Source organism: Eulemur rufifrons, chromosome 29, assembly GCF_041146395.1.
Source record: "Eulemur rufifrons isolate Redbay chromosome 29, OSU_ERuf_1, whole genome shotgun sequence".
Taxonomy (NCBI): domain Eukaryota; kingdom Metazoa; phylum Chordata; class Mammalia; order Primates; family Lemuridae; genus Eulemur; species Eulemur rufifrons.
Genome location: NC_091011.1, coordinates 50,297,483 through 50,317,984, shown reverse-complemented (window position 1 = coordinate 50,317,984; position 20,502 = coordinate 50,297,483). Strand labels below are relative to the sequence as shown.

At 35.7% G+C, this 20,502-nt stretch overlaps 1 protein-coding gene and 1 pseudogene across 2 annotated transcripts in view; one reads left to right on the top strand and one right to left on the bottom strand.

Annotated features, from left to right (window-relative positions):
- Nucleotides 1–20,502, top strand: part of ADAM22 (ADAM metallopeptidase domain 22) — a 184,798-nt gene that overhangs the window by 61,031 nt on the left and 103,265 nt on the right. The gene's annotated exons all lie outside the window — the stretch shown is intronic.
- LOC138377475 (RING-box protein 2 pseudogene) lies at nt 14,471–14,872 on the bottom strand (annotated as a pseudogene).

Genomic DNA, 20,502 nt, shown 5'->3' with positions numbered 1-20,502 from the left:
CTAGTCCTACCTTTGGTAGAAGGAATTTATTGGCTCAAGACTTTTTTGGTTCCAAGTGACAGACATCCAATTTTAACTAGTCCTACCTTTGGTAGAAGGAATTTATTGGCTTGGGTAACAAACCACTGAAAGGTAAGCAGATTAGAGATAGTCTAGGGGTCACCTGGATTTAGGGATTTGAATAGCATCATATTTGTTCATCTGTTTCTTTCTTTTCCCATCTCTGTTTCTCTGTTTGTTAGTTTTATTCTCTACTCTTGAAAAAGGCCTTTTTTTATTAAAAAAAAAAAAATTGCAGGCAGTGTGGAGTTCTATGGTCTGAAAAGCAAAGGAACTTCCTTTCCAGTTCCTATATGGAAACGTCCTTGAGAATGACTCTGGCTTAGCTTGGGTGATGTGCTCATTTCTTGGACCACTGACTTTTTTATGCCTCCTCATGGGGCCAACAAGGGATAGGGCATTGTGATTGACATGTGGTTGGAAGGGAGGATTAGGTCCCCCAGAGAAGCAAGGTATCATTTTGGTCAGACAAAACCATAATTGTCCACTACAGTAGCTGAGGGTAAGGCTTGGTGTGGAGGTGGGTACGGAAGTCATACAACTGATGAAATCTACTATGTGAGATGTGCCATTCTTCACATAGACCAGTAACTTACACCCATTTTGATGATAACTGAGGTGCAACATTCATTCTACATCTCGGAAAGTGTCTTTTCCATGATGAAATGTGTGCTTTTTAGAATATGTCATGGTGTAATAAGAGTTAATTCATATAATCTTTCAGTAACATATGGGTTAAATGGGACTAAATAGTTCTAAAAATCATTCAAGGCTCTGGCTCATTTAATCTGGAATATAACAGCTCAGGAGAGCTGGTAGTTGTGAAACAAAGGGATCTGAGGGCCAAGAAACTTTCAGAAGCAACATCTTTAATGTTTATGCTAAAATGGTAAAAAAGGAAATGTTTAAATTAAACTATTACTGATTTAAACTCATTAAATAAGACAGCTGATATTGAACATTGAGATTAAAGACTGCATTTTTGTTCTTGTTAAGTCAGTTTCTTGGAGAACATTAATAGTTGGATAATATGTGTGTTTAAAGGGAAGATGGGTAGTGAACCCTGAAAATCTGTACCCTTCCTTTTGTATCATTCTGTAAGGTGTTTTTTTCTCTCTCTAGCTTTCAAGATTTTGTTTTTAGTTTGCTACAGTTTGAATATATTATATTTAGGTGTAGATATTTTGGTATTTATTCTGTTTGGTGTTCTCTGAGCTTTTTGGGTCTGTGGTTTGATCATTAACTTTGGAAAATTCTTATTACTATTTCAAATATTTCTTCTCCAGTTTTATTTTCTGGTATTCCAATTATGCATATGTTATACCTTTGGAAATTTCTTCATAGTTCTTGGATATTCTGCTTTTTTTTTTTCTCATTATTTTTTGTCCTTGCCTTTTAATCTGAGAAGCTTCTGTTGACATAGCTCCAAGCTCACTGATTATTTCCTCAGTTGTGTTCTGATGAGCCTGTCAAGGCATTCTGCATACTCTATTAACAGTATTTTTGATTGCTAGCATTTCCTTTCGATTCTTTCTTAGAATTTTCATCTCTCTGCTTACATTACTCCTCAGTTCTTGCATGTTGTCTACTTTTTCCATTAAAGCCTTTAACCTATCAATCATGGTTATTTTAAATTCCCTAATAATTCCAAAATCTATGTCATATCCGGGTCTGGTTTTGATGCTTGCTTTCTCTCTTCAGGCTGTGTTTTTTCCTGTGTTTTAGCATGCCTTGTGATTTTTTGTTGAAAGCTAGATATGATGTATCAAGTAATAGGAACTGAGGTAAATAGGCCTGGAAATGTTTGGTTTGATGTTGACCTGGCTAGGAATTGTGCAGTTTTAATGATTGCTTTAGCTGTAAGTGCTGGAAGTTTCAAATTCCTCTAATGTCCTTATTTTGGTTGTCCCTGTTGTCTTTGCAAAAACCTAAGAACTTTTAAAAATAGTCTATTGCAGCTCTTTCAGCTGTAACCCATTGTTATTATATTGGAGCCCTGTTCATATGGTGATAAGGGGTGGGGGAAGGGGAAGTGTTCTGTTATCTTATGATTAAATCTGTCTTTTGGTAGGCTTATGTCCTTCTGCTGTCACCTTCATAGTGTTTGCTATATAACCCCCTCACTCCCTTAGGTGAGACTAACAGGCTAGAGGAGTCTGGAGTTGGGGAAATGCCCTTATTTCAGATGGGATAAGGTTCTGGTAAAGTCCTTTCCCCTGCAGAGTAGACCTCAGTTCTGGGGAGTGCTTTGGCATATTTCACAGTGGTTACTTTTCCCCTCCCCCTGCCAGAGTCATGGGGGTGGGGTTAGAGAAGAACTTCCCCATGAGAACCTGGTGAGGTTCCTGGGGGTAAGACCTTCAAAAGTGTGGGAGGCCCTTAAGACTGTGACCCCCGGGTGTTTCTCACTGTCATGCACTCAGCCCCCAGCAATTTATCAAAGCAACCACTCAAGTGTTCTATCAATTTATAGCTCCAGTGGCTTTTGTTCCAGATAAGCTAATGTCAGCTGTTATTCTCTATATTTATCTATTTCTCCAGATTTTGGGGTGGCAGTTTGTCTTGTGGCCTCTGTTCCTGATAAGTCCAAGAAAAGTGACAGATTTTCAGTTTGTTTAACTTTTTTTCTTGTAAAGATGAGAGTGATGGCTTCTAAGCTCTTCACATGTTGGAACTGAAACCAGTAGTTTCTGTGTTTTCAATAGATTATATTTTTCCTAAACCTTCTAAATGCTATATGGTGATGAATGATTTTCATTGATGTGACTCTATATATTTATATTCATATGGAAAATGGTATACAGTGTTTTCTATATTCATATTTCAATTTTACAAAAATGAAAGGTTGATGAGGACAGAGACTTATCTGGATTCTTTATCAAAAACACATGAATTATAGGTATACAATAAATACTCATGGAAAGAATAAATATTAGCTATGTCTGAGTACCACTTTATTATCTAATATTTTTCTTAAAATTGATTCACTTTAAAAATCTTAAATACCTACTGCACCCTCCTCTGTGAAACCATGGGCTTAATATGCTAATTGTATATTTTTTTTCTGATATATGTTGACACAGTTTCCTAAGTATTAGAATAAAAGGTTCCTAAAATCATCCTAAGGCCAACTAGTGGCATGTTTCCCCTTAATGGAAAACACTGCTTTAATCTAGTAAGTAACATACAAATAAAAAATTAGCTGTTAAACAGAAACATATTGCCCCAAGTAGGACAGGAGTAAACTTGGAGTTTCTCAGACTCTGCATAGGAATAAGAATGTAATAATGGACACTTGTGCTGCTTCTATTCTAAGAAGGCTCACCTTTCTTCCAACCTCCCATCATATACTTTTTCATAAGAACATTTCATTGCTCCGTTCTTTAAATCTGAAAGTCAGCTGAGGAAGTTTTCCCAGCAGGAACATTATCAAGAAGTTATACACTTTCTGGCAACATTGGATTCTCTAAGAATTCCCACATCAAACCCAGAAGTTGCTTGAGAGCCCTCTGGCAGAAGGAGATTAGCAGAGGTAACATCTACCAATTCATCATCAGACATGTGGTATTCTAGTGATTCCCAAAGGCTGATCCTTAGACTGTCTGCAGCGGAATTGCTTGGAGAACTTTCGGTAAATGATTCCCAAGCCAAGCTCTTACCCGTAGAGATTCTGCTTAGATCTGGTCAGGGAGGGGTTGGGAATCGGCAGGTTTGTAGAGCTCCCTAGGAGATGCTGACTTAGGGCATGACATTGTATGCTCCTGTCTATGCAGTGATCACTGTATAGGGTAGACCTTATTTAAGAGTTCAGCATGTACTTTGACAATTTTTCTTCTCATTCTAAATAAAGTAGCAGTAATTTAATTTGAAAAAGAAAAAGGAATGGATTGCAGATACTGAATTGGCCATTCTTCTGAAGAAGACATCAAAAGAGCTTTAAAAACCATCTCAGAAGGATAGGGGTTAAAGTTGGTTGAGTTAATTTGAACCCTAATAAATGTTATGTGTGTATTGGGAAGCACTTAATAAACATTAATTATGAAGCAGATAAATTTTATCTCACATTTACAGAGGTGGAAAGAGAGTAGTAAAATGCCTATATAATTGGCTCAAATCATGCTATATCATAACATAATAAAGCAACTGTGGATTGTTCATGGAACTAGACTGTATCCACCATCTCTGACTTCCTTGGTTGTACATTTGGAATCAATCATCACAGGCATGCATAGCTGTGAGCATTTGGTTTCAGGAAAGAGGTTCAGAAAAGCTAAGTGGTAAAAGGAATATGGTTGAATCAAATAAAAAAGCTGCATTGATGAAACTGGAGGAGGAAATGGAACCAGACCTCCAACCCTCGCATTTCATCTTAGTACATTAAATGTCTTTTTACCAAAGCCAAGCAAAGCTCGGAAAATACTAAAAGCTTGGCTTTGGAAGCCAGGCAGCTTGGATTTTTCTTCAAGCATTATGTTGCAGCAAATGATCAAGCTTAATATTCTCATGTATTGTCTTTTTACTACTAATTTAATAACATATGCTTCATTTTGCACTAGTGGAAATTTGTGGGGTGGAGCAGAGGCATTTATTTTGTTTCCCCTTTGAGTTTTTGTTTTTGATCAAAGTAAAGTATGTACATTTTAAATGAATTAAATAGTTGTACACTTTTCCTATGAGGCAACTGCTTTGAAATTTTCCTCACATATAACAAATGTAGAAGGAATGATAGAACTAGAAAATCTCCATTATGATTTTGCTTAAAACTGTGTTTCTCAAGGTATATTCTCTGGTTACTATTATTGGAATTGGCTGGGAGGATTATTAAAAATGAGGAGTGCTGGGTCCCATTCCAGGCCTAATAAATCAGACTTGCTGGCACATGAGGGCCTAGGCATCTGTATTTCAGACAGTCTCTAAGTGATTCTTACGCAAATTAAAGTTTGAAAGTCATTTTCCTAAAGCTTCTAATTGTATTTCTGTGTTCCTAGGCATTGTCATGTGGTTTGGGTTATATCTAACAAAGATTACAACTATCGTCAGTGATATTAATACAAACAACACAAAACAGTAAGTTCACCCCTCCTAGAACAGTGGGAATGGCTCTAGAGACTGAAATCTGGGTTCTAGATATGCTTATTGCTATTGGGGTATTGCTTCTAGGTCCTTTTAGTGGACAGATTTAAAAATTATGAGTGATATTTTAATTAGAATTATCAATAGGTACATTATAGTTTATTAAATTATGTCTTTTTTTCTTATATGAAAATTTATACTTCCTAAAAACAGTAACACAATTATTTTCTGCTAACCGTAAAGGTGTTGAATGATGTTTAATGTTACTTTGCATCTGCTTTGGGTCTTAGAGTATTTCCCATTAAGGAAATACAGTCAAAGTACTGTATGCTCTGTTTTCACTCATATGTGGTAGCTAAAAAAGTTGACCTCATAGAAGCAGAGAGTAGAATTGTATAATAGTTACTAGAGGATGGAAAGGGTTGGGGGAGAGGGGAAGAGGAGGAAAGGTTGGTTAACAGATATAAAATGACACCTGTATGGGAGGAATTAGTTTCAGTGCTCAATAGCACTGTAGTGTAAGGTGAATATAGTTAATTATTTACTGTATATTTTCAAAAAGCTAGAAGAGAAGATTTTGAATGTTCCCAACACAATGATAAATGTTTGAGGTGATGGATATGCTAATTACCCTGATTTGATCGTTACAGAGTGTATACATGTATCAAACTGTCAGTCTGTATCTCATAAATATGTATGATTATTACTATAAACTAAAAATAAAAGGAAAAAAATACTATGCTCTGAAGTTACCTTAAATATTTATTTATTTTTGTTTAGTTATATTACCAATTTGTTATATATTAATATGTAAGTTTGTTTCAGTTTGTTTTCAAATAGGGCTGGCATTTTTTTCTTTCTGATTTAATTTAGTTCTTGAAATACATAAGGCATATACACATTCAAAACTCAGAAGTTTCAGTTTCATTTACACCTGTTCCCTCCATCTAGTTTCTACCTCCTCCTCCCTTATAGATAACCATTTTTACTAATTTCTGGCTTTTCCTTTCATTCTTTCGTTTTACAAATGCAAGCATATAGGTATGTATATTTTTGTTTCTCTGTCTCTCTCTTTTTTTTTTTTTACAAAAATGTAAAATATATTCTGCATTTTATCCACATAATATAACCTAGATATCAAGGAGAGCCCTTGCAAACCACCGGTTTTCCCCCAACTCCTCAAAGACTCTGAGATGGTCCCATTGAGTTACTAGGTCTTCTTGTTCTTAGGTCCTTTGTTGTGTCAAGTCTCCAAACTGGACCCTTTACTTTAACAAAAATGTGTTGTCCGAGGTCAGTATTCACTACCCCATGTTAGTGAAAAGGACTTGAGAAATAACCCAGGGTATCCTGTTTGTGTGCTAATGTCAGGTCTGTCTGTGTGGATGTTCCCTGGTCCCCTGGTTCCCAGTGTCAAGAATGAGAACTGGTACTGAGTGGAGCTGATGATGGAGTGATCACAAACACAGAGCAATTTTATACAAACAGTTTATCACATGAAAGAAAGAATGAAAGTAAAGAAGGAAAGTACACAAAGTGAAAATATGTTCCAGCAAGAGTGGAACAGGTCAGTCTACACAAGTGATGATGCCACTGCACTCTATCTTGGGGCGACAGAGGGAGACTCTGCCTCAAAAAAAAAAAAAAAAAAAAAAATCAGAAACATTTCAATGTAAATATCAGTAGAAGTTATAATCCTGAGGGAAAAATTGTGCCACAACTGGGGCCACATACTAGGTTTTTTTTGTTTTGTTTGTTTTTTTTTTTTGAGACAGAGTGTGGGACAAGTCTCTTTCTCACCTCTGTGCCTAGTTCTCCTCTACGAAAACACCCATTTTTACCAGAGCCTTCCAGAGATCTTAATCCATTCCTGCTGTTTTGTAAGTAAACGGAGGAGTGGGAACTATTTTAATAGACTTTTAAATTTGCCTAAAGCAAACCTTGTTGCTGAGAAGGAGCCTTTGTATGTGCCAAAGGTTTGCTGAGGGTCACTTGAGACAATAGGACACATATCCTGTTCCTGTATTCTGGGTACTTTGGTTTGTATGGTCCATTTTGCCTTAAAAATACTAAATAGGTTAAGTTTTTTGTATTATTGTCATGTGTTTTCTATTAGTGATCTGGCTCAAAATATATTGGCTCTTTTCAGACAAGTGATCATAATGTTTTTTCCTTAGGTGAAGTTTTCAATGGTCCAAAGCACAGTTTCCTAACTCACTGACCATGAATGGATACTGAATTTTGGGAATGACAAATTGCATGCAAACATCGAAATGTTATGTGCATTTTTCAGGAGAGTGGAGCTGTGGCTTTCATCAAATTCTCATAAAGATTTTGGAATCATAAAAGACTCAGAAACATTGGTATAAAGGAGGTTTAATTCATTTGAAGTTTCTTCTTCCTCTCATTACATGCTTTTAATGTGACCTCTGCTTTCCCGGTGTTCAGTAGGCTGGACACAGGGAATGATTATCAGATATTTCATGACATTGAAATTTATATGTTTTCAGTAACTTGCAAACAGAAATTCTGTAGTGTAGTGGATTAATATGTGCTAAATGATTCTTATAAAACAGTGTGATACTGGTCAAGAAATCTCTCTAATTATAATGAGATGATTTAGATTTATGTTCAATAGGAACATTTCAACTGGATTTTACCGAGAGAAAAATGTTTTGCTTAAGTGATGAGAAAGAGGATTTGGGTTAATGAAAACAGGTGCATACCATTTTTTTTCCCTATAGAAAATTGTCCAGTAATTTTATAATGTTTTGTTGTATAAAATTTTTTTTCCATGCCCGTAAGTAAATTTGATAAATTAAACTAAGCATACTCATGTTTAAGACTTGCTTTACCTTATTTTTATCATAAAATTATTCTTTTTACGTAGGTGATTTTAAAGGTTTGCCATATTTTTGATTCCTGCTCTCTGTTCTCTGTCCTCTGCCAAATATTTTTCTGAGAAAAAAATTACAACTTAGTGTTAAAAATCACTGAGTAAATTCAATATATGATATTACAGCAGTATTTAAAGGATTTTTGCCTCTTTCATAAGGCACACACAAACTATTAAAACTATTAGTGGAACAATAGCATTCTGGTTGCACTTTGCAAAACATTTCTAGGCTAGATTAGATAAGTCATTCTTTTATTAATTTCACTTTTCTTTTAGAACTCTAGTGACAAGTATATGAAACTTAACTAATGTCAACAAAAGAGGGAATTTATTTATTTTTACCTAGATGAATTATATTTAGAACAATGGATGTGGAATTGACCTCAGGCATGCCTGCATCCAGGGCCTCAGTTACATCAAGGCTCTTTCTCTTTATTTCTTGACCCTACTTGTGTGTGTTTGGGCCTCATTCTCTTTTAATACACTTTTTCTTCTTGCTGAGAAAGAGAAAAGCCAAGACTTATCATATTCCAGCCAGCAAACAATTAGGAAAGAAAACTCTTTTCTCATTTAAGAATATATAAAAATCCAAGAGAAAGGAGTTGGTTGGCCTGTCTTGGGTCACATGTCCAGTTATTGGGTCAGTTGCTACAGGCAGCAGCTTAGCCCATATTTAGCAGTCATGGAATATTTAGCCCGTTCATGGAATGGTGGGGCCATTTTCCAAAGGAAGGGGAGAGGGGTAGGATTCCCAGGGTAGGATTACCAAGAGGGTAAGATTACTGAGTTGGCTTCACCAGCAGTTAGCTGGTTTCCAGCACAATGTTTAGGTTGGTGCAAAAGTAATTGCGGTTTTAGCATTGTTGACATTTGCCATTTGATAGTGGAATACATTCTTAAATAAATGTGGTTATTTTACATATCATTTTAATGCATATTTCTTGCTTTATGTTTTTTGCTAATGACATTACTTGCTATTTATGTTTGTTTTAGACTATGGATATGTTGTTAGACAAAAAGCAAATTCGAACGATTTATTTTCTTAGCTGAGTTCAAAATGGGTCATAAAGCAGCAGAGACAACTCGCAACATCAACAGCGCATTTGGCTCAGGAACTGCTAACGATGTACAGTACAGTGGTGGTTCAAGAAGTTTTGCAAAGGAGATGAGAGCCTTGAAGATGAGGAGCACAGTGGCCGGCCATCGGAAGTTGACAACGACGAATTGAGAGCAACCATCAAAGCTGATCTTACAACTACACGAGAAGTTGCCAAAGAACTCAACGTCAACCATTTCACAGTCGTTCAGCATTTGAAGCAAATTGGAAGGGTGAAAAAGCTTGATAAGTGGGTGCCTCATGAGCTTACTGAAAATAAAAAAAAAATTGTCGTTTTAAAGTATCATTTTCCCTTATTATATGCAACAACAAACCATTGATCGGATTGTGACGTGCACCAAAAAGTGGATTATTATATACAACAACTGGTGACAACCAGCTCAGTAGTTGGACCTAGAAGAAGCTCCAAAGCACTTCTCAAAGCCAGACTTTTACCAAAAAATGGTCACGGTCACTGTTTGGTGGTCTGCTGCTGGTCTAATCCACTACAGCTTTCTGAATCCTGGCAAAACCATTACATCTGAGAAGTATGCTCAGCAAATCAATGAGATGCACCGAAAACTGCAACGCCTATAGCTGGCATTGGTAAACACAGAGGGTCCAATTCTTTTCTGACAATGCCTAACCGCATGTCACATGACCAACGCTTCCAAAGTTGAACGAATTGGGCTATTAAATTTTGCTTCATCTGCCATATTCACCAGACCTCTTGCCAACTGAATACTACTTCTTCAGGCATCTGGACAACTTTTTGCAGTGAAAATGCTTCCACAACCAGTAGGATACAGAAAATGTTTTCCAAGAATTCATGGAATCCTACATCATGGATTTTTATGCTATAGGAATAAACAAACTTATTTCTTGTTGGCAAAAATATGTTGATTGTAATAGTTCCTTTTTTAATTAATAAACATGTGTTTGAGCCTAGTTATAATGATTTAAAATTCATAGTCCAAAACCTCAATTACTTTTGCACCAAGCTAATAACATGGTGCCAGATACACAGTCGGCTGTCCACAGATACATATATATTGTATATACAGTCAGCCCTCTGTATCTGTGGGTTCCACATCCCTGGATTCAACCAACCACAGATCAAAAATATTAAAAAACAAAAACAAACAAAATACTAAAAAACAAAAAACCCATCAAACAGATGGTTGTATCTGTACTAAACATGTATGTACAGACTTTTTTCTGGTCATTATTTCCTAAACAATGCAGTATTACAACTATGGTGTTTACATTGTATTAGGCATTATAAGTAATCTAGAGATGATTTAAAGTACATGGGAGGATATGCATAGGTTATATGCAAACACTGAGCCATTTTATATAAAAGACTTGAGCTTTGTGGTATTTGGTATCTGCACAGGGTCCTGGAACTGATCTCTTGCGGATACGAAGGGAAACTGTAGTTGTGTCAGAAAGTGCTGCTACCAAATTAGTAACTAGAATGCTATTCTCTGGGCTCCATAAGCTAAGAATTAAGCTGCTTGTTCTATTTTAACTATAAAACACAAAGTTTGGAAAAATATGGATCTGTTTGATCTCCACATGTTCTTAGTCTTTCTGTAGAAGAATGTCAAGTAGATAATACTGAAATATAATCATCACATAATCTTTATTGTTGGAGAAAGCTTTTAAGATGCTGACTAGCTAGCAAAGTTAAATATGAATGCAAATGAAAAATAAGTAGCACGTTTAGTTTTATGCTTCTTACTCATTTGGAAATAATTCTGGCATGGGCATTTTGAATATATTCTCTCCCTTTTCTTTCAGAAATTGCTAAAAACCTTCACTAAAGAATGAAAAGAACCAAGAATTATAATCGATGCAAGGCTTATTGCCATTTTCAAAGTTCAGAACTCCTCTGGAGTGAATTCAGAAATTCTTTTGACGGGAAAAATTAATAATACCTTTCTTCTGTTGCAGCATTCTAATTAGGGCTGAGGAAAGAAACTAACGGGAATAAAGATGTAAAATATTTTTCACAATTGCAGTTTTAATATAGGCATCCATTTCATCACATTTAGTATAATTTATTAAGCTTATAATATGTTAATAATACATTAACAGTACAATCACCTATATAAACAACATAGACCAAAGGTATGAGGAAGTTTCCTTACTTTAGCACTTCCCTAAAATAGACAATATATGTTTCCCCTTCTTTGATATAAAATTTGTGGGTAAATTGAGTGCATGCTTAGTTCCTTTTTTTAAATAACTGTTCTCCCTTATCTTTTCTTCCCACCTAAGCTGTGAGAAATTAGTTAATTAGGATAAAATGAAAAATTCTCTTGATTTATTCACTCATTTTTCGGCATTATTTAAAAAAGTTTGCAATTTATGATAACAATAACAAATGAGAAAAAGAGCCTCCTTTTCAGTCTTACCATGCAAAGAAAAGAATTGGTGTTTCCTCTTTGATTTCTTTCTTTTCCTTTCCCAATGAGGATGCAAGTATTTTATATCATTGTGATCATACTTAGGTAGAATTTGTATTCTGCTCTTTCCGTTCAACATTTGTCATAAACATTTTCATATAGTACACATTCAGCTATGGCTATATAAGATCATATTTGCCAATTTCCATGATTTGCAAAAGAATTCACATTTTATTGGACATTTATGTTATTTTCAGTCTTGAGCTTTATAAATGGCGCTTTTATGAACATATTTGTGCAGTAGAGCCTCTCTTTCTTGGGATTCTTTCCTCAAGAAAAATTCTAAGTAATGGAGTTATGGATCAAAGAAAGGGTAGAAGCATTCTTTATAACTCAATTTTACAAAGAGTTTGAGATGTTTTTGAAATTTGGAAATATGTAGATACAATGTTACAGTAGTTTTTTTGAAAACTGAAGCTCATAAGAATGTAATTTTTTTTTCTTTATTGGACCTATCCTATGCATTTTACCAAGTGATCTCCTTTTTATTCTGGAAGAAAAAATGAAAACCTAAAGCCTAGATTCACATATGAAAAAAAGAAAAGGGAGAGAAAGGTGAGAGGCTATGTATTGATTTTTTTCACCCTACCATCTAATTTTCATTAAGTTGCCAGCTGTCCATTTTCCATTAGGATTGCCTGCTACCTAATTTCCATTAGGTCTGCCTTGATGTCTTTTATCCTTTTCTACCCATGGATAAGAGCTTATTTCATGACTGTGTCTGTGTGTTAACCTTTAAACCCAGTCATGGTCAATGAAGAATGATGGTTTGATATTTCCATACCATCCTTCCCTTCACAAGAAGCTTTTGGATGGTTACCCCTGCCCTCTATGCGCTCTTGGGAATTTTTCGTAAAATAGATCTCTTTAATTGTCTGTGATAAGGTAATCATATATACTATCTCTTTAAATTTTTCAGTGGCCAATATTCAGAGAAGTCTTAAATGCCTGTTTGACAGCTTGGAAAACCAAAAATAATGGGTTGACTCTAAACTTGTATCCCATAAGCAATTTTTTGCACCCATGGATGTTATGACATATCTCAGCAGGCATAGAAATGTTCGGGAGTTGTGAGCAGCTTGATTATAAGTGTTGGGAAATCAGATAACATCTTTTATTTCTTTTTGTGTCCTTAGGACATAGCTCAGTTCCTGGCAGTCATGTCTTTTAGCATTCCCTTGTCCCGTGAAGAGATAAGTATATTCCATTCATTCTGTGGGAGAGAATATAGACTGTGGAGGGACAAGTTGCATGAATAATTGGCTTATTTTGACTTAGGTTTAAAAATTATTAAAAATTAGTTCATTCTGTCAGATTTTTAACATATAATGTAAATTTTAGAATGTGTTGGCTTATGGTTGTCAGACATATTTATTGCCTTATAAACTTCAAAATGCCTGATGAAAACTTAGACTGGAGCTATCATTTTTAAGCATCCTCTAAAAAATAGTCAGATAAACAGAAACATCCATCTTTTTTTTTTTTTTAAAAAGGTCAAAGAGCTACTAACACAGTTTATTGCACAATGATAAACACATTCAAATGGCCAAACATATTTGTATAATTAATCTTCTCAGCACCTACAAAGACAACTATGAAAAAAACATACAATAAAGCAAACATTTCCAGAGAAATCTGATAAATAAAAAGTAGCTAATAAGAAAGTATACAGAATTTTAATTGTTAGCTTTAACATTCTTTTATGTATCCATGTCCTTTAGATTTAGAAAGATCCAGAATGGCAAATTGAATCAGATGTGAATAGTTAAGATTTTAAGGTTTTTATCTTTTAAATTCTTATCAGTGGCCTCTATTACGTAAGGACTCAAAATGAACTTGTAGTCATAATTTGTTGTAAAATAACCTACCGTGAATGTGAATGAGTTTGACAAACCTTAAGTATTTTCTTGCATTTCTGTGTTTCCAGGTAATAAACCTTAAATTTTATTATTGCCAAATGAAAGAGTATATGGATTTTTTCAAATTAAATGAAAGCATTTACTTGACAAATTAATTTATGAACGTTAAGTTTAAGGTTGACCATAAAATTATAATAATGACAAATCAAATAAGGTAAAGAGAATAAACCATTTATGAAAACATTGTGTGATAAAATAAACTTTTGGTCCAATGCTACACTGGTAAACTTTTCTTGCTCAACATTACACCTAAAACAGTTAAATTACAACATCACCTGACCAGAACCAGAAAATAATTCTGTCATTTACCACTCAATAATTGAACAGTGAGGTAACTGCAGATCTAGGTTTTCTTGATGAGTCAATGATCGAGAATGATAAAAGACAACATTCCATACGCCCAAAAGTTAAATTTTATTTACCCTGTTCACTGGCCCAAGCTTAAAATTCTCCTATCAAATAAAGCTTTCATAGATGACCCCCCTTCCCTGCCACAAATAAGTGTTAGGAACAAATTAAGGATAAGAGTTGGGTTTTAAACTGCACTTTATTTGCTGCTATAATAAGCTGTCTTTTTAACTGATCAACCACAAGCATGCAACAAGTTCTCTGAAAGGAACTGCTTCCACAACTATCAACAGGAAAATAATAAAAGTCACTCAATTTGGAGCTCTCTGCTTTTTTATAGCACTTCTAAGCAGTGTGTGTGTGACACACACCACAGAGGTAGGAAAGACTATCTTTAATAAATTATCTTCTTAATTGTGGAGAATTCCTGAAAAGAAAACTGTCAAAATGCTAAACCATGCCCCTGATGAGTCTCAAAGGACCACAGATCCATTGGCTCCTTATTCCAAGAATTAATCCCCCGGAGTGTTCGAGCTTTTGTAGGGCACTTGGTAAGGAGATCCACCAGGGCTCCGCACAACTGCACTAAGCAAGCCGCCTACGGCTCTCATTTGCCGATTCTTTGGACCACCCAGTCCTGCTGGCAGAGAGGGCAGCGATTGTTCTGTTTCACCCACAGGGACAGGCAGCAGTTGTGGAAGGAATGATTACATTCTCTCCCCAGACCACAACACAATCCTCTTGTTTTCAGCTTGACATCTAAGACAGGCATCCATCGCCTGGACCCTGCAGATGGCGCACGTATCGCACTTCACGTCCCAGCTCCACATGGCCACCGCGTTCCACTTCTTGAGAGAGAACATTTTGTCGCCCCCGACTTAGAGCCTGAGCTCCCGGAGTGAGAGGCCGGGGTGCAGGGCTCCTCGCCGTCTTCCACGTCTGCCACGGCGGCGGCACCGGGAGGCGGGTGGCTATAGCGGCTCTGTGGGGCCGCCCGATGGGCCCCCATCTTTCTTATTCTACATACTAATTGCCTAATACGTATATATTTTTAAATTTAAATATTTATTTTTGTAATGTCTTTTAGATGAAAGCATAATACGTTTCTTAATCTATCTGACAAGCTCCATATTTTTCCAAGATAATGGATCTGCAAAGGATGGTAGCCATAATCAAGTTATGAGAATTAGAAGGAATTTTAAATTAAGAAAATATTTAATTAATTTCCTGTAGGGTGGCTACAATCTGAACTTGATTTTGTTTCTACGTCTTTCCAAATATTGCAGATTTCAAGGACTGGGACAGATAATAGAATTATAGTTGAAATGTTTTTCATTCTTTGTGTGTGTTCAGAATAGTCAGTGGCGATTACTATTAGGTGTTTATTGCCTATCTAAAAAAAAGGAAAAAAAAAATGAACCACTTTTCTTTTTCTCACTATCTTGTTTCTGCCAGTCTTACTCTACTGAATATGCCCTCACCCACGTTACCAGTAACATAACTAGTCTTCAAATTTAATGACCTTCCTTTGTTTTGGGATTCATTGTAGGTACATGAAAAGGTTGATTCTCTCATCCTCAAAACTGTTTAAAATTTTTTTATTTTTTAGAGACATGGTCTCGCTCTGTTGACCAGGCTGGAGTGCAGTGGTACAATCATAGCTCACTGTAGCTTCGAACTCCTGGGCTCAAGCAATCCTCCCACCTCCTGAGTAGCTGGGACTACAGGCACACGCCACCACGAGCAACTAATTTTTAAAATTTTTATAGAGAAAAGGTCTTGCTATGTTGTCCAGGCTGGTCTTGAACTCCTGGCCTCAAGCAGTCCTCCCACTTGGCCTCCCAGAGTGCTGGGGATTATAGGTGGGAGCCACTGTGCCTGGCCCTCAAAACTCTTAATGCTAATTCTTCCTTTTTATTTTATTTCTTTATTACACTTCTTCCTTCTCTAAATGTGGGCATATTCAAGCCTGAGTCAGTGTCCTTTTTACTCTCCCACTCACCATCATAGCTCAACCCTATTTTTGTAGATATTTCCTTAGCCTGACTTCTATCATGAATTTTCTCCCTACACATCCGGTTCCTTTTGCATCCCTCTCAATGGGTCAAGCTTTCAGTTATCACTTCAAGATCAGCATGTTCATTGTTAAACTCATCAGTTTAACCTTTGCCACTGCCCTCCCCCTACCCTACTCCCCCCCACCACACTGCAGGTCTTCTTCCAGATTTTCACCTGTCTGTAAGTGGCTTTACTACTTTCCCATCATCCAGGCTTATTAAATATCTGTTGCAAATGGTGTGGTAAAGAGAAAATTAGAATTTTGCTTAGGGTTAGTTTTCTTTTGCTGTGTAACAAACTACCACAAACTTAGTGGCTTACAACAACACAAATTTATTATCTCACAGTCTTTGTGGGTCAGGAGTCTGTTTTCAGATTAGCTGGATCCTCTGCTCAAGGTGGAAGGAAGGTGTTGGCTAGGGAAGTGAAGATACTCTCTTTCAAATTCATTCAGATTGTTGGCAGAATTCAGCATTCCTTGTAGCTGTTGGCTGGAAACCATTCAGCTCTTAGAGGTCATCCTCAGGCTTTGCCCCATGGCTCCTGCCATGGGCAGTTTATAATATGGCATCTACCTGTTTCCAGGTTAGCAGGACAGCTTTTGTTGCTGCATCTGACCTGATTAAGAGCTCACCTGATTAAGTTAGGCTCACTCAAGATTATCTCCCTTTTCATGAACTCAAATTCAGCTGATAAGGGACCTTAATTATACCTGCAGAATCCCTTTTTCCATATAATGTAACATAACCATGGGAGTGGTAACCCATCATATTCACAGTCCCACCTGCACACAAGGGGAAGGGATTATGCAGGGTGTTCACAACATGGGGCCGCGGGTACCATCTTAGAATTCTGCTTACCATAGGACAAATGGAAGCAAGAATGGCATTGAGTGCCATCATTAGTTATGTAAGTGAGGATGTTAAAAATACTAACTAGGTGGTGCCAATAGGGGTGCTAAGTTGGGGTTTTATATTTGTGTGAGTGAGAAAAACTATACATCCTTATTGATCTCTCTCTCTATATATAAAATGCAGTAATTTAAAAACATACCTACAAAATGTTTTAATAAACACTCATCTATATATACTATTTGTGTCATAAATCGATCTTTGATGCCTCTTGGTAAACATTTCCCACAACTCAACCATATTTGAATGTAAATTTAATATTAATTTTGGAAATACTGTTTTTATTGAGAGATACATGCCAGTACTTTTTGCTGTTACTCTTTGTTATAAAATTCTGGACAATTTTACATGCTTTTTTTATCCCTAGCCCAGGTAAGGTGTAATGTAAAGTGACTATCTTCATCTGTCTTTCTAGATAAGGATAATTGCTTCTAGTGAATAATCAAATTACGGCTTTCATCCTATTTCATCTTCTGACCTTTGGAGGAATATCATTCCTCTTATTTTAAGTTGCTTTTGTGTGTATGTGTGAGCCACGCCACATTTTGAAATGCTAGTTTTTTGGTGAACAAATCTGTTAAAAAACAAAATAAAAATGTAGATTTCTTATTTGAGTAAAGAGAATAGTGTTTCTGTTCTGGTTTCTTAAAATGTATTTATAAATAGCATCTGTTTCCATGTAAATATAAAGGGTTTGTTGTTAATTATTTTCTGCTGCTGTTGCTAAAATTGGTGATAGAGCTTTTGAGTCATATCTATTTTGTATTGTTTGCTCTACTGTCTAAACCATTTCTCCCATCTACAAAGATTGGCTTTCGCACTGTTTTTCAAGATTTTGAATACATCAGTGCCTATTGCCAATTTTTGGCTATTTCTTTAGTAAGCTGTAAGAAAGATTCACTCTTCCATTTTACAGAGGGGGGATTCAAAAATTTATCTAGTTTTTCCAAATATGGTGTATTAGCTAGAGCATCTTGTGGGGAAAAAAGGAAGTGAACTTTGGTTATATTTTCAAATTTGTGGGTTATGTTGATCTGCTATTTAGTTGATATGAAATTAAATACTGACACTTGAGGATTTAACTGTTTTATTTATTTATTTATTTTTTTGCTTAATTTGGAGCTGCTTATCGATATCAAGACCATTATGTTGAACAGTCTTTTATATATGTTTTCATAGATTACTCAGCTATAGGCCCTCTAGCTTTATACTTCATCTGAAGGAGTTTAAAGTGAAATTTGAAATTAACATTTTTACTTTTGCCCACATGCATATTCAATCCTCATTACTCTCAATTGACTTAGCATGTCTCTTCTCTGAGGAAATAAAATAATAGATTCATGGATCAGTCAGTAATTGTATTCATCCTCCAATTTAAGTATTTCCTGAACTTGTTCTGGTAAGGGTGACATTTCTCCTTCAATTAAGTGCGACTTGATGATGGATATGAATCTACAATATAATGTCTTGTTCTTGAGTGTGACTAAAATATGCTTCTAACCCAGGGGTGGGGAGCCTTTTCATGTTGGAAGGCTGCATTAATTTTTCTGAAAGCTCAATCAAATAAGACCACATTCAAGAAACTTCCATTAGATATACTTTAAAATGTACATTATTTTGTAAAAATCTATCTACTATGTACTTAATAATTTCAAAACATGAAAACTATTTGTTAATTTTAAAGTTAACCATTTTAATGACTATTACGTTTGCTTTTGGTTGGAAAGCATTTGAATATTTAGTTGTAGCATGGAGGTCCAGAGTTACAGTTGATCATCTAGATGGGTATCAGTCACTTGTGACCTTAAAGGCATCTTGATTTGGGCTAGGTAGGAGAATGTAGATTCGCAGCAATAAGTGGTAGAACCACAAGAAAGCATTTTTGGGGCGTGTTGCTGAAGGCATGGGAAGGTGCACAGTCTGTACATACGCTTGCTAAATTTACCAAATTCAGTCCTACTTCGACATTTATCTTGAAAACTGAAGATATCTATACATCCTGTTCTGTGTACAAAGCGAGTAACTGTCCATAGCAAAGAAAATCTTCTGTTATGACCTGAATATAGTATAAAACCTGTGCCAAGTAAGTAGTATCAGTTGATTCATCCAAAGTGATTGAACAATATTATATTATCCTTTTGAAGTATTGCATGAAGTTGTTCTGTTAACTTGAAGGCTAATTCATGCTGCCAATCAGTTATGGTTCTCCTTGAAAGAGGCAGTTATTTGTACATGGAAACATTCTTTGGGTCCAAGTATCCTACAACTTCGCCAATGCATTCTTTCACAGTTTCTACATTACTGAGTGGCTTCCCCTTTTTCCTGAGTATGTAAGCTATTTTATAAGTTGCTTCAATGGCATTATTTCCAGATCTTATTGCCACTTGAAAGAATTGTCTTTGGTTTTGCTTTGTATCTTTTAATTTCTGCAATACAATCTTTTGTGCCTCTCCCTCTAATTTAAAATGTTTGTGGTCCTTATGAGTGTTACAAGCCGATGAGCATTGAATTTCTTTATTGTTGATATTGCGGTATCACAAAGCAAACAAAGCATCTTATCTTTAGCAGAAACAAGATAATATTGCAGTTCCCAATCCTCATTAAAAAAATCTGTTTTCTTCCTTCATCGTTCTCTTGGTCTTTTTTGACATGGGCTATTAAGAAGAGAGAATTAAAAAATACTGTTGAGCTGTGCAACTATTCACAAATTCCACTTCAAACAGAAACACAATGCACTTTTGTCAAAAACTGATAACAAACTGGCATACTCTTGCCAACCAACCTTGTGCAGTAGTTGTGCTAGTCAGGCGGGGAAAGTTAGAACTAAATCATGAGCATAGCAGCCATCAATTTAGCCCTTATGGCTTACTAATATTTTAACTGTGCTGGTCAATCTGGAAGAATTATTTTGTTGAAATTTATTCTTTGGCATTTTAAGTACATTCATTTTAAACATAAAAATATAAAAAACAAAAAAAGTATTAATAAAAATAAAAGATTTGTTCTGTAAAATTTGGATTCCGTCAAAAGGCCATGGACCTAGAAGGACCTTAAGGCTGTAGATTCTTCACCCCTGTTCTAACCCAATCTCAAGATGCCCTAGTTGTCTTCTTCATTCAGTGATGTTTCTTCCTATTTCCTGGGCATACCAGATTAAAATTTGAATATATTAATAGTCATCTAAGGAAAGGAATATACTATAGTAGTAAAAGGAAACATGTCTTTCTTCTGGTACCAAGAAAGTGGATGATATAAACTTCCTTGCACAATGGTCACTTTTCAAGTAGCTTGCCTGTTTTATCTGTTCATAAAGCTATCTGCATATTTCAAATCTGCATTTTTAACAGTATTGCCATTTCTTATCTGAAACATAGATGTCAGGAAAGTAACTGTTAGAAAAGTAATAAAAATGATTGAATTTATTAAATGTGTAGATTAGTTCAGATATATGAACATATGGATAAAGAATATTCTACTTTTCATGGTAGGGTTTATACCATTCCATATAATAGGAAATGTATGCTAGCCAGGTGCAGTGGTGTGCACCTGTAGTCCCAGCTACTCTGAAGGCTGAGGCAAGAGGATTGCTTGAGCCCAGTATTTTGAGGCTGTTGTGTGCTATGATCACAACTGTGAATAGCCACTACACTCCAGTTTTCCAGCGTGGGCA